The 12,601-nt window shown below is 45.4% G+C and overlaps 1 pseudogene; it reads left to right on the top strand.

Annotated features, from left to right (window-relative positions):
• The window catches only part of LOC136452776 (nucleotide-sugar uncharacterized transporter 2-like), a 28,087-nt pseudogene extending 16,636 nt beyond the window's left edge, over positions 1–11,451 (top strand).
• The last annotated feature ends 1,150 nt before the right edge of the window (positions 11,452–12,601 follow it).

Raw genomic sequence — 12,601 nt, forward strand, 5'->3', positions numbered from 1 at the left:
GAGGTGGACAACATCACTGAGACCACTCTACTAGGGTTCGGCCCCATGCTGCGCAACAAGAAGCGCAGGCTCAACCCTCCATCCCCCAGCATGATCGTGGAGGATGAGGATGACTCCTCATTGGAGTAGGACGATGAGAAGGGTGCTCACAATGATGATAGCGGGGGCAGCGGTGTCGATCAGTAGGTTTCGTTAATTAGTATAGTAGTAGTAGGTCTAATGCTAACTAGTAGTAGTATAATGGCAGGTGCATTGTAGTGCACTTTTGGTCTATTTTGAATAGCCTCATGTACCCAGATAAATATTAGGAATTAGGAATCAATATAATGGTGGTTTTAATTATTTTTGAGTGCTTTTCATGTATTTTGGAATGTGCTTTTGATGAGGGCACAAAGGTAATGGCTTTCTTTGAACAGTGAACGTCATTGTGACAAAATAAACAAATTGATATAAACACTAAATAAACATAGAATAAACTAGCGCACTGCCAATTATAGGTTATACATACCACAATTAACTAAGTTCAAACCATCGCCTAACTCATCTTGTTGCCCTTCCACTTCTGCACCATTTTTTGCATGTCCAGCCTATGGCAAAACGTGGGGGCAGACTGTCCTTTGGTTGTTGATTTTGCTTGTCTAAGATAAAAGAGCTAACCAGACACCTAATATATGGTCTGGCCTCGTCTAATACAACATGGACAGACTATGCTTTGCTAGCATAAAAGATTATGCACCTATTCCTAGGTTGGTTTTGTAGAGCTAGGCATGGCTACACGAATAATAAGAGGAGAACAGTGCTACTAGAAAGATAACATAACATCAAACCATACTTCATATATATGTGGAGTACAACAATGATACAAGTTTAGACTACATAACCATGACTTCACCGACCATAATAAGAGGAGAACGTGCCACACTAGTCATACAACTACTACATAAACATACTAGTTCTAACTATAGATGATTAACATGACTTCATAGCAATAATGAGCACCAGGTAGCATACTTGTCCGAACCACAAATGTTTACATGACTTGATACTACTAATTAATTCAATGAGCGGTGCCATCCACAGCTCTAAGCAAGTCATGCAACAAGGGTACCAACAGGCATGATCAAAATCCAACTCCTGCAAGGTAAACCTGCCTAGGTTGAAACCAGTAAACCTTTCCGCCACATCGAACCGGAGGATCACTTCACCCGCTCTCGCCGTGGGGCACCGAGAGCCGATCCGACGAAGGCGAGCTAGACCACGATGGGGCCACCTCTATAGAGCCCTCGGACATGTCCTCGGCGGATGGCGAGTGGGACCATGAAATTGCAGGAGACCCACTCCTGCCTTGGGGCACCGGGAACAGATCCAACAATGGCGAGCTCGACCATGATGGTGCCACTGATGATGGCGAGGTGGACCGCACAGGGAGCGGTGGTGGCGAGCGAACCACCGGTGCTAGTGATGTCAACGTTGTCATTGTGGGTGACGGGGAGACCAATGCCAACCTAGGGGACGACGTGCGGGACCGCAATGGTGCCTGCAACGATGGCGAGGTGGACCACACCGGGAGCAGCTATGGCGAGCAAACCACCGGTGCCGGTGGCGTCAACATCGTCGTGGGTGACTGGGAGACAAATGACAACCTAGGAGATGGCGTGCAAGAGCGCGATGGGTACCAGCAGTCAAGAAGGGTACGAACAGGCATTGAAGCGAGGTGTGCCAGCGCATTGGAGGAGGCATGGACCAGAGCCCGACCATGGTTCCTCGAGGAGGATCTGGAGCGCTTCATGGGGACGGCCTTCTTGGGAACCGATGGAGAGGCGGTGGAGGGGACTTTGCAAGGCAATGCAAGGCTAGGGATTTTGGCAATGCAAGGAGGAAGTGAGGCCATACTTTGTACACATAGGGACACCAAGGCTGGAACAGGCTTTTGACATGACCGCATGACGTTCATCATTACTAGTACTATCCGAGTAGTGAATATTTTAGATGGTCGGACCTTCTGTCATCTAGTAAAGTATATAGTGTAGTCCATTCCAATCAGTCATAGGCTCACGATAGCCGAGGGGCAGCAACTAGCTAGAGATGGCTACGTGGTTTCATAGGTTCTGATCATCTGCGCACCCTCGGCTATGTTTGAAGCTGCCGTTGCAGGAATCCAATACCATACTACTTCATGCAAGGATCCACAAACGATGCAGCTCCTGTTTATAGCACAACTGATCAGGCAAAAGTTCTACTCATAGCTGAGTACAAGAGTTACATGTTCGACCCATTCAAATTTATGCTGCTCGAACTATCAGGCGAACATACGGTTTACAAGAAATAAGTAAACATCATTTCATCTAATATCATAGAGGGACGTGGTCGCGGGAAAAGTTGTGAGCGAGAAGGTTGGGAAAATGCAAATGGGTGAGGGAAGGGGGAGCCAAAAGGTAGGTGATTGATGCAATGCTATCGGATGAGGGAAGGGGATGAGAGTGAAGCCAATGCGGTAGGAAAGTTGGACACAAGAAGTGAATCGAGAGAAAGAGCTTTTTACCACCATGACACGCTTGACACCTAAATGCCTTGGTGCGGTTGTGATAGGTATTTTCTGTACTTATTTCACTCCAATCCAAGCAGTCACAGCTACCAAGGGGCAGACTAATTGCTACTCCATATGACACTTTATTCTGTCCTACGAGATCAAATACTCAGCGGTCGGACTTTCTTGCGTTCGCAGTAAAAGTCAGCAGTTATGGCTCCTCCGTTTTGCATTCGATTGAGGTGAGACTTGTTTAGATGAACTCCTTGCTCCATTGTTGTTTTAAGGTCAATAAATTTTATCAAAGACACGAGTTGGCCTCAACAGAGATCAAAGGCACTCATGAATGTTTAGCATATTATAGATAAGATCAAAGACAACTAGAAAGAAATCTATAGCAAAAAGTAATCAATAGGGTTTACAAACCAGCGATAAAAAGACCAAAGGACCTGAGCTACACCATGCTCAATAGAATTTAACCCACCTAATGCAAAGTTCAACAAAAGTTAACACCAACACGCAAATAAGAGTTCACATATTTACAAAGGCGTCCCACAGATCAAACCTATTCATGATTACTAATACTACTAATACATCCCACAGATAGGGTTGAGGCTGGCATGTAGGATCATCTCCATGTCCACCTTCGCTAAGATGGCATTGGTGGCTGGCTCGAACTCTCGACCAGATCGGCGATGTCATCGTCCTTCGATCCCGGCAGAAAACCCTGCTCCGCCACTTGGACGTTCACCACTATGCCATTATGAATCTAGGCAGTAGTCAACATCATGGTAGCCCCCTGATGAATAGCTTTGGTCACCACAGCTTGAAGGCGGACTGGCAGAGCTCGAAGGCACTCCTCTGCGTTGACCGGATTGTCCATTATTTCCATGGGAAAGGCCACATCATAGGCGGCTTACGCGCATAGCTATAGGGTCTAGACCCACGTCCTCAGTTCCATAAGAAGGTTCATCATGTTATGGGGCTGCTCCATGACCATCGCACAGTTGGCTCGCCCCTAGGAGGTCTCATTCTCAGAAACTTGAAGTGCGTCACGCGTGGCATCTAGCTCACCGCGTAGCATCTCGATGTTTAGCCTAGATGATGACAACAACGCTTGGACCTTGTGGTAATCCTTCAATAATTGATGGTAGTCTGCGTCATCTGAGTATTTGTGCTCTTCTAACGATTCACCCACTTCAAAACTAGAGGGCTATGTGGGGACACATAGGCTCGGCGGCGACAGGATGACTCTCTGACAACACTGGAGGGAAGCCCCACGATCAGAGATGGCACAGTCATGGAGAAAGCACTGCACAATGCAAGCCAAATTCAAGCTTATATAGGATAAGGGGGAGAGCGATCGGATTGAGAATGCAAATGACTTATATCGAACTGACTGGCGCAACATGGCACGGAATCGTGGCTGGCTGTCCCCATCGGTGGATGCCTCACGAGGATGCTTTCTGCGCTTGACCATGGACAAAGAACTAGGCTCTAGGGCCAATGAGGCTCGGGACATTGTCACACCCACGTTCACCTATTGGGAAAGTAGGCACATTCCAAATACTAATTAAATTAAACAGCATGAACACATACTGGCTAGTGTGAGCATTGCTTGCATATTCTACTTAAATGAAGATAAATAACATGAACAAAGATACAGTGATGATCCACCTTCGAAGGGGGAACTGGTGGTGGGTCAGAGACCACGCTGATGAGATGTTCGTCTGTCGGAGGAGGATTGCCGACATGGAAGGCATCTGAGGCCTCCCCATCACCATGATCCTGCGTGGACACTCCAATAGCTGTCATCATCAGATCGTCTACCTCCTCTAAGTGGATGGGGATGCTCAACTTGATTGTAGGGTCCGTCACGCCCTGGAACTCCCACTGGGTGTGGCCCCTCATCTTCAAGGGGAGGACCCGATGGCTAAAGAAGGTATGGATCACCCTCAGCGCCATCAGTCATCGATCCTTCAGATCCTCAATCGCATCCAACAATAAGCGTAAATGTTGCGGTTCCAAGAGGGTTGGCGGCGTCGACCACAATTCCAGCGTGTCTGGACACAGTCGGTCGTGAGAAAAAGTCAGCAGCGGTGGCCGCTCATTGTTGGGGATGTAGAGCCACCATGCTCCTAATCTAGGTCTATGACATAGTGGTGGTCACGGCTCAAGTAGCGCTTCTCCAATCTAGGATGAACTTGGATCGAGGCGCCCCCATCAGACAATGGCGGTGCCAAGAGGACGCTGATGGAACGACCCAAAAAAGAAACCACCATAGATCATAATGGACATGTATTTCCAGGAAGCCCTTGTATAGCATGATGAAGACCAAGAGGTGGAGGACCCCTCTAGGGTTAAGTCATGGAGGCGTAGCCCATAGTAGTTGAGCAACCATCTCAGTAAGGGGTGCGTCGGCAGCCTGATCCCAAGAAGGTCAAAAGGGATGAAAGAGACAACCTCATTTTCCTTTAGCCTAGGCTCCACTTTGCTTCTCACCAGGACTCTCCACCCGAGCTCCTCGGCAGCCTCCAGGATCACCCCCCTCTCTCACAACTAGTCAAACTCAGCCCGATCGACAGATGACCTCGTCCACTCCGCCATGGTCCTAGCAGGAGGCATCGGCCGTGCAGTAGGGTGGAAGGCAAAAGCTTTGGGATGGAAGCAGAAGCTCTGGAGAGAGAAGGCAGCAGGGATAACTTTCCCTCTCATGCCCTTGTTTGTGCTGCTATAGTTTGGGGGCCGTTGACCACCCCACAACCCAGACATTTGTGTTGGTGGGCGGTGGGGCTTTGCCCCATCCCGTAAATGTGACAGGACAGGAGGCGACATCCCCTGATGTAATAGGCTATTGACACCACCCATGCATGCGCGCCTATGTGGGAATGCAGGAGCACATCATCCGGGTAGTCAAGATTTCAGACGGCCAGACCTTGTGTGATCCTGTGAAGTATAGACAGTGCGGTCTAAACCAAGCAGTCATGATAGTCAAGGGGTAGACTGAGAACTTGCTTCAATTTTCTCTTGGTTTGTAGAGGCACGCTTCAGATTATAAAAACTTAATTCTAAATAAAATTATCTTTAATGCATGGTTCTTGCAAGTTCAACAAATCTTATCAAATACATGAAAATAAAACGAGTTGGGTTCAACACAGATCAAAGAAACTCATGACTACTACTACTACTAATACAAATGTTATGACCGAGTGCACTCTGTTAGCAAGATTTTTACTCACAGCTCTGCACTGTATAGTGTCTGACAAGATCAAATGTGCCGCATCTAGACTTTCTTGCGATTGCAGTAAAATATAAACATCTATCTGGCTGATCCATTTCGGTGGATCCTTTCTCGACACATATTTGTCGGAAGGCATGCTCCTTAGAGATCGTGGAGATGTGGCCTCGCCTTACCTCCTGCTATCGCTCAGCATCTGCTGGAATTTGGTTCCATCGGTCGTGCGTGTCTCCTGCTATAAAAACAGAGGAAAAATAGGGAAGCCACTATAGTTGCCTTGTAACCTTGCGAACTCATCTTTCTTGCTCGCCGCCTCCTCCCTAGGACCTCATCTTCAAGCTTGAACCATGTCAGCAGAGAAGCGTCCAAGGGAGGAGATGATGATGTGGGACCTAGACGTGACCAGGCAGGCTCTCCGCGTGGAGAACCGGGAGGCGGAGCGGCTGTTGTTGTGCCTCTCCGCTGTAGAGACAGCACTTGCCGCATCCGATAGGGAGACAGCCATGGTTGAAGCCACAACAGGTTAAGCGCAGGCGCAACTCACTGGTAAGGCATTGTCATTACTGTATCTTCTTGTTTTGTGTGGCACCGCACCTTATTAATTGGTATGATTTTCTTGTTCTTGCTCTTTCAGCCATCATGGAGTAGCTGCTGGTGGGGCCAAACTTCCTTGAGCGCGTCCATGCTCTACTAGCATGGATCTAGGAGGTAGTGACCCATGGCCTTCGCCACGGGGATGCGTCAGCCCTGGCCGCCGCCCACCTCCGCTCAGACATGGACTTGTGTGCGGTGGAGCCGGGGTTTCCGTTGGAGCTGCCGGTCCAAAGGGCTTCATAGGATTATTTCCTATAGGATTTGGATCCTTCAAAATTCCTGTTTTTCCTCCATTCCAAAGAAGCCATAAGCTTTTGAGTTTCTTTTGTCCATTTCTTGGGATTCCATTTTGTTGTGCTAGTGGGGCCCGAACAAATGGGGGAGATCTACCCACGTGAAAATTTGCTTTTCGACGAAAATTTCGCACCACGCCGAGCAGTGCCGCCAACACGCTTCAAAAATTAGATTTCTCTCTTTTGCCCTCTGTGCGGAAATTAGGTTTACCATACCATCGAATTCAGACAAGGTCATTTGTGGTACTGTGATGGCCACATAAAAGCGCAAGGAGTCGCTGTCTCCGCCTTCGCCTCCATCTCCATTCTCCAGCCACCACTGTCTCTCCTCCCACTCCAAATCCTAGCCCTATGGTCTTCCTCTTCACTCTCCAGTCACCCTCTCTGCCACCTCCCTCCAGACCCTAGGCACCAACAGCATAGTAGCTCGACTCATCAATCTCCAATCTCCAGCCGCACCCTCTCTCATAACTTTCTAAACCCTAGCCGGAGCCAGATCCCCTTCGATTCATCGACAACAGGTTAGCTGACGGTGGAAGGACCGCCTCAATGACGGTATAGGCCAGATCCGGATCCCCTACTTTGGCACCTATCATGACCAGTCATATCTGAACCCTAGCCAGAGCCAGATCTGGTACCCCTTCGTCAACATCGGTTGCACCAGTTCCGTGACCACGATGACAAGATGGCTATGCCAACGATGAAGCGTAGCTAGGGTAAGCGGAGGAAGAGGTACCCAAATTCCTTTTATGATGTGTGATGTATTGTAGTGGTTCAACCTGGGATATGTAGATAGCAATGAGGTTGCATATTTCCTATAGTTGAGTATAGTTGACATGTGCTTTATTGGATTAATGACTTTCGTATAAGCTGTATTTACTAGTTAGGCGCTTCTTTGCATACTCTTGGTCTCTGTTATGTTGACATTCGCTAGAAGCTTTAGTTAATAAATACCTTTGTAATCTAGATGAATAGCCACTAACTACTTTTGAATGAGAGTGGGAGGCACAAGTCACAAAGAATGATAGGAAGATGGAAGAACCAGGGGTGGTTGTTGAGGGATTTGGTGATATAGATGAAACATATTCAGATTTACAAGATGAACCAATGGCCCTTGCAGTTGAGGTGCTTATTCTACCTTATATTGAGTTCAAGCGTGAGGGGCCAGGGGGTGGAGGGGGGGCAGATAACAATGCAATGCTTTGCTGTCTGGATAGTAATGCAATTTGTACATGCTTCCTACTTAAATTTGTTTCTCTAATTTCAGCGTCTGGTTCAAAGAAGCCATAGAGGAGGCTCCACCAGCAGGACAAAAGGCAGCGCTGATATCAGTCCTAGAGGAAGGCAGTCCAAGAGAGTGAAGTCAACATGACCTGGAGAGTTGACAAATGGATATGGGAAGAACAAGCAAAACCTTGCAAAGTGAAGTGCCACCAGGCTATAGGATCTCGCTCCTATGTTGTACAGCTACAATCATTTGTAAGTGATGGTTGTGTTTTATTGTTACTCTAGCCTTTGTATAAATAGAAACTCATGTGCACTGTTAATAGAAGCAATAGTGGCTAGGAGCCTAAGGCCCCCTTTGGAATGCAGGATCAGAAAAACATAGGAACAAGGAAAAATACAGGAATATGATTGGAATGCATGTGAAAAACAGAGGAATGAAAAATAGAGGAATTTTTGTTAGAAGGGGTGTTTGGTTTTGTACTAGGAAAAACATAGGAAACCAATACAATGAGGTTTCACTGGATGTTTTTTTCCTTGTTTTTCCTATGAAAGTTGAAGGATAGGAAACTTTTCCTATGGTTTTCCTTCCCCCATTTCTTCCTGTGAACCCAAGGCCTCTACTGGTGCTGATTCCATAGGATTACTTGATTCCTATATTTTTTCTTTGAAAATCCTATGAACCAAAGGGGTCCCTAAATTTGGCACCATCATTTAATTTTAAAGTTGCAATACCTGTGCATTGTGCTTATGTAATCCATATCTGTAACCTATTGTTTACTGCTTGAATTTTGTAGTATGTAATCCATATTAGTACCTGTGCGTTGTGCTTATGTAGAGGGTGTTTGGTTGAGGGCCACCGGCCGCCATGCCACAAATTGTGGCTCACCACGGGAACCGAAGCAACTGTTTGGTTGCTGACTTAAATGAGGCTACCACAACTTTACCCAGTAGAGAATGAGCCATAAGAGTGTGGCGGATGAAAACCCCGCCACCGCCACAACTCGCCACAGCGTGGCTATGTGTGGCCAAGATCCAAACAGCCCCTAATCCATATCAATATAAAACATGCGTTACTTGTTATGAACTAATCTCTTAGGTTTTCAATTAAAGTCATCTTCCACTATCTATAACCTAATGTTTACTCCTTAAATTTTATAGGAAGCTATGGAAACTATGCGAGCAGAACCTATTGTTGATGGGCCTGAACCAATGACAAGTGCTGATGTTGTTCCCATGGTCCTTTGCCTCTCCCATGGCCATGTCCACTCCCAAGTCAGCGGCAACACCCTTTTTTTTAAGAATGCTGGTATCCCGACAAGCTCCGCTAGAACAGAGACATCGGTGGAGAGAATGCTTCAGGAATAGCTTGTTGCTGAACAGAAAAGTTCTGCTAACCTCATCGAACAAGTGGATAAACTGAAGAGGAAGATAGAAAAGATCGAAAGGGGGTTTGAGTAGTTCAAGATACAACAATAGGAGGAGTACAATAAGCTAGGATATCATGTGCTTCAGCTCTTCTTCTGGTAACTCTCAGTCGTCAACTCTGTTGGCTTGATGCAGTGAACATGTATGGTTTGATGTGTGTACTCGTATGCTGGTTTGATGTGGTGAAACTATTAGCGGGTTGCTGCCGATGTGTAAATAGTAATTTGTTGTATTTGATTGTCGTATTTGATTGTTATACTGAATAATTATGTAGACATTGTCGAATAATTATGTAGTCAATTTGTGCGGCATTGACAATCTTTAATTACTTTTATGATTAATTAATTGTTGGGCACATGGTAGAACCTAGGCAGGCCACGTGATAAAAAAAATGCAACACGTGGACGAACCCGTGCATGACACGTGAAATAGCCATGGCACGACACGTGGGCTAATAAAAATTTGACATGTGGAAGGAAGCGGTCAATCCACGTGGCCGAATAAAAAAACGATTGGACGGACAGTACCGTGACACGTGGTCGAAGAAGAAATGGCCACGTGGACCAATAAATATACGACACATGGTCCAATAAAGAAATGACACATGACCCAACCGCAACATGACACGTGTGCCAATAAAAAACAGACATGTAGAACAACAGGGGCCTGACACGTGGTCCAATAAGGACCTGAAACGTGCAAGAACCAGAGATGACCACGTTGTCCAATAACAAGGTGACACGTATCCGAACCATCTCCAATGCAATCGGCTATAGCAGGTATACGTGGAAAGTATCTTCAACGGAAGCAACCACTAGCGTGGCTGCCCTCTTGCCACGCATGCCAAAGTAGTTCTATGACGATCATTTTTTGTCATAGATCTATCCAATTCTATGATGATTTTCTAGAATCGTCATAGAATTGTAAGAATGACGTGACTTCTATGGCGAACCGTTTTTCGTCATAAATTCATCATAAACCTGAAATTACGATGAATTTGGCTCCTTCAGTGATGAAAACTCATCGTCATAGAAATAAATATTCCTAGTAGTATATATTATAACATGGTTCTAGAAAAAATACAACTATGAAATAAGTAATAAGCAAAACAAAATGGAAGTGTACATGCTTTTTTGTCCCTCTACCAGATTAACCCTCACACCATCTATATGGTGTATTACTTTGTCGGGTCGCTAACTATATTCTTTTGAAATTTCACTTTGACATTACAGGCTGTCACACTGGCAGTTGTGTCATTTGGAGTCGCTGTAGCGACTGTTACCGATTTGGAGTTCAACTTTTTCGGTGCTTGTGTCGCATTAGCATGGATTGTTCCTAGTGCCGTGAACAAAATCCTTTGGTCAAGTTTGCAACGGAGTGGAAACTGGACCGCCCGTGCGTATGTTCTGTTTTTTTCTTTCTTTGATTCAGGTTATTCATAACTTTATTCCCTTAATAAACTCAGATTATCCATTATTAAACCAGGCTGATGTGGAAGACTACTCTAGTTACGATATTTTTCTTATTGAAATTGATGCCTTTGCTGGATCCCCTGGCTTGTTGTTGTTCAATTGGAACTTCAGAAACAGCTGCACTATTATCATTTTTGCATTGTTCGGTTTCCTTCTTCAGTGGTCTGGTGCTTTGGCACTTGGGTGAGATACATCATTGCTTATTTCATTCAAATTGCCATTTCCCTATCAAGTTTTGACAAGTCATTAACTGACGAAATAGAATTGCTGATGCACAACATATAAGCCGGTAAATAATATGCGTGGCTTCTCGTTTGCTCTGTACTACGTACCAGTTTTGTGTATTGCTGACGAACAACATTTCTGTATTGCTTCAGTGCAACGTCAGCTTTGTCTCATGTTGTGCTGGGCGAATTCAAAACCATCGTGATCATGCTCTCCGGCTACCTGATCTTCGGCTCCGACCCTGGGATCACCAGCGTCGGAGCCGTGGTCGCACTCGGCGGCATGTCCTTCTACACCTACCTGGGTCTGAAGAAAGACTCGGCGACCAGCGGCAAGAAAGCGCCGTCGAGACAGAACTCCTTCATGGGGAGACCTAAGGTCGCTGCAGACAGTGATGACGCGGATTTAGAGCAAGAGGATACTGTGTAGGTTGCCAGGTTGGGGAAGCTGTCATCTTTTTTTTTTCGGAATCGGGGAAGCTGTCGTCTAGCCGTCTAGGTCATTTAACGCAAAGATCGACCTAAGCTCAGTTAATTTCGGTTTGTTGTAATCTGCCGGTGACCGAATCCATTTTGTACATAGAAGAAGCCAAACCTTTAAGCCTTATTGATTGTCTGATGTGTTAGTGTCAAGTAGGCTCCCAATTTGTAGCCTGTGAGATTCGAGTGGCGATGTACCCAAGAACACCCAAGTCATTGTTCCTTGACGTCAAGCATCAGTTACAATCAAAATCATGCAGCTCTAGAACCAGGCCTGAGCATTTGGTATTACCGAACCGACTTCGGTTCCCACATAAATTCGGTTCCTCGGAAAATAGATATAGCTACTGATCGATTCCTTCCAAAAATCGGTACCGAGAAAATTTGATTTCGGTATTTTGGTTCGGTTTCGGTATTTACCGAACAGTACGGAACTGATCACAGTGACATGTAATAGCAGGTTCAAAAGCTAATTTTGACATGATTTCATAGAGAATAATAGTGCAAAATACATATACATATAAAGTTCCATAAGACTATAAGACTGAGTACCACAAATATATAATATAATAGTCTATAATAGTACAATCAATAATATAACAGCACTTAAACTCAGCACACATTTTAGGTAAATTCGGTTCCCCGAGGTAAATAAATTCGGTTCTTGGGAATTAGGATCCGAATAGGGTACTGAAAAATTTGGTTTCGGTATTTTTAGTTCGGTTCTCGGTATATTCGGTTTGGTACTTGGTTCTCGATATTTTATGCCCAGAGCTGTCTAGAACAGGTCCTCATAAGTCATAACGGCTAATTGAATGGCAGAGCTCATCATGAGTTCATGTAGCCCATGCCAGATTAATCGCAATATAAAAGACAAATTCATAAGTTTTTGGGCTTGTACAGTAATATATGAGCACTCCAGCAAAACTTTTTGATAGTTTAAATCTGAGCTAAAGATGGGGCCAGTGACTCAAGCGGACTCAGCAAAAATGGCTCAGATTATTCAACAATTGCGTAATAACTAAATAAATAAAAGAAAAAGAAGAAAAAATAAGTCATAACGACCTAGAGGCCCATAAGCTCAGCGCCCAGGCCCAACTGATTTGCGTGTCACCCTATAA

Source organism: Miscanthus floridulus, chromosome 5, assembly GCF_019320115.1.
Source record: "Miscanthus floridulus cultivar M001 chromosome 5, ASM1932011v1, whole genome shotgun sequence".
NCBI classification, from domain to species: domain Eukaryota; kingdom Viridiplantae; phylum Streptophyta; class Magnoliopsida; order Poales; family Poaceae; genus Miscanthus; species Miscanthus floridulus.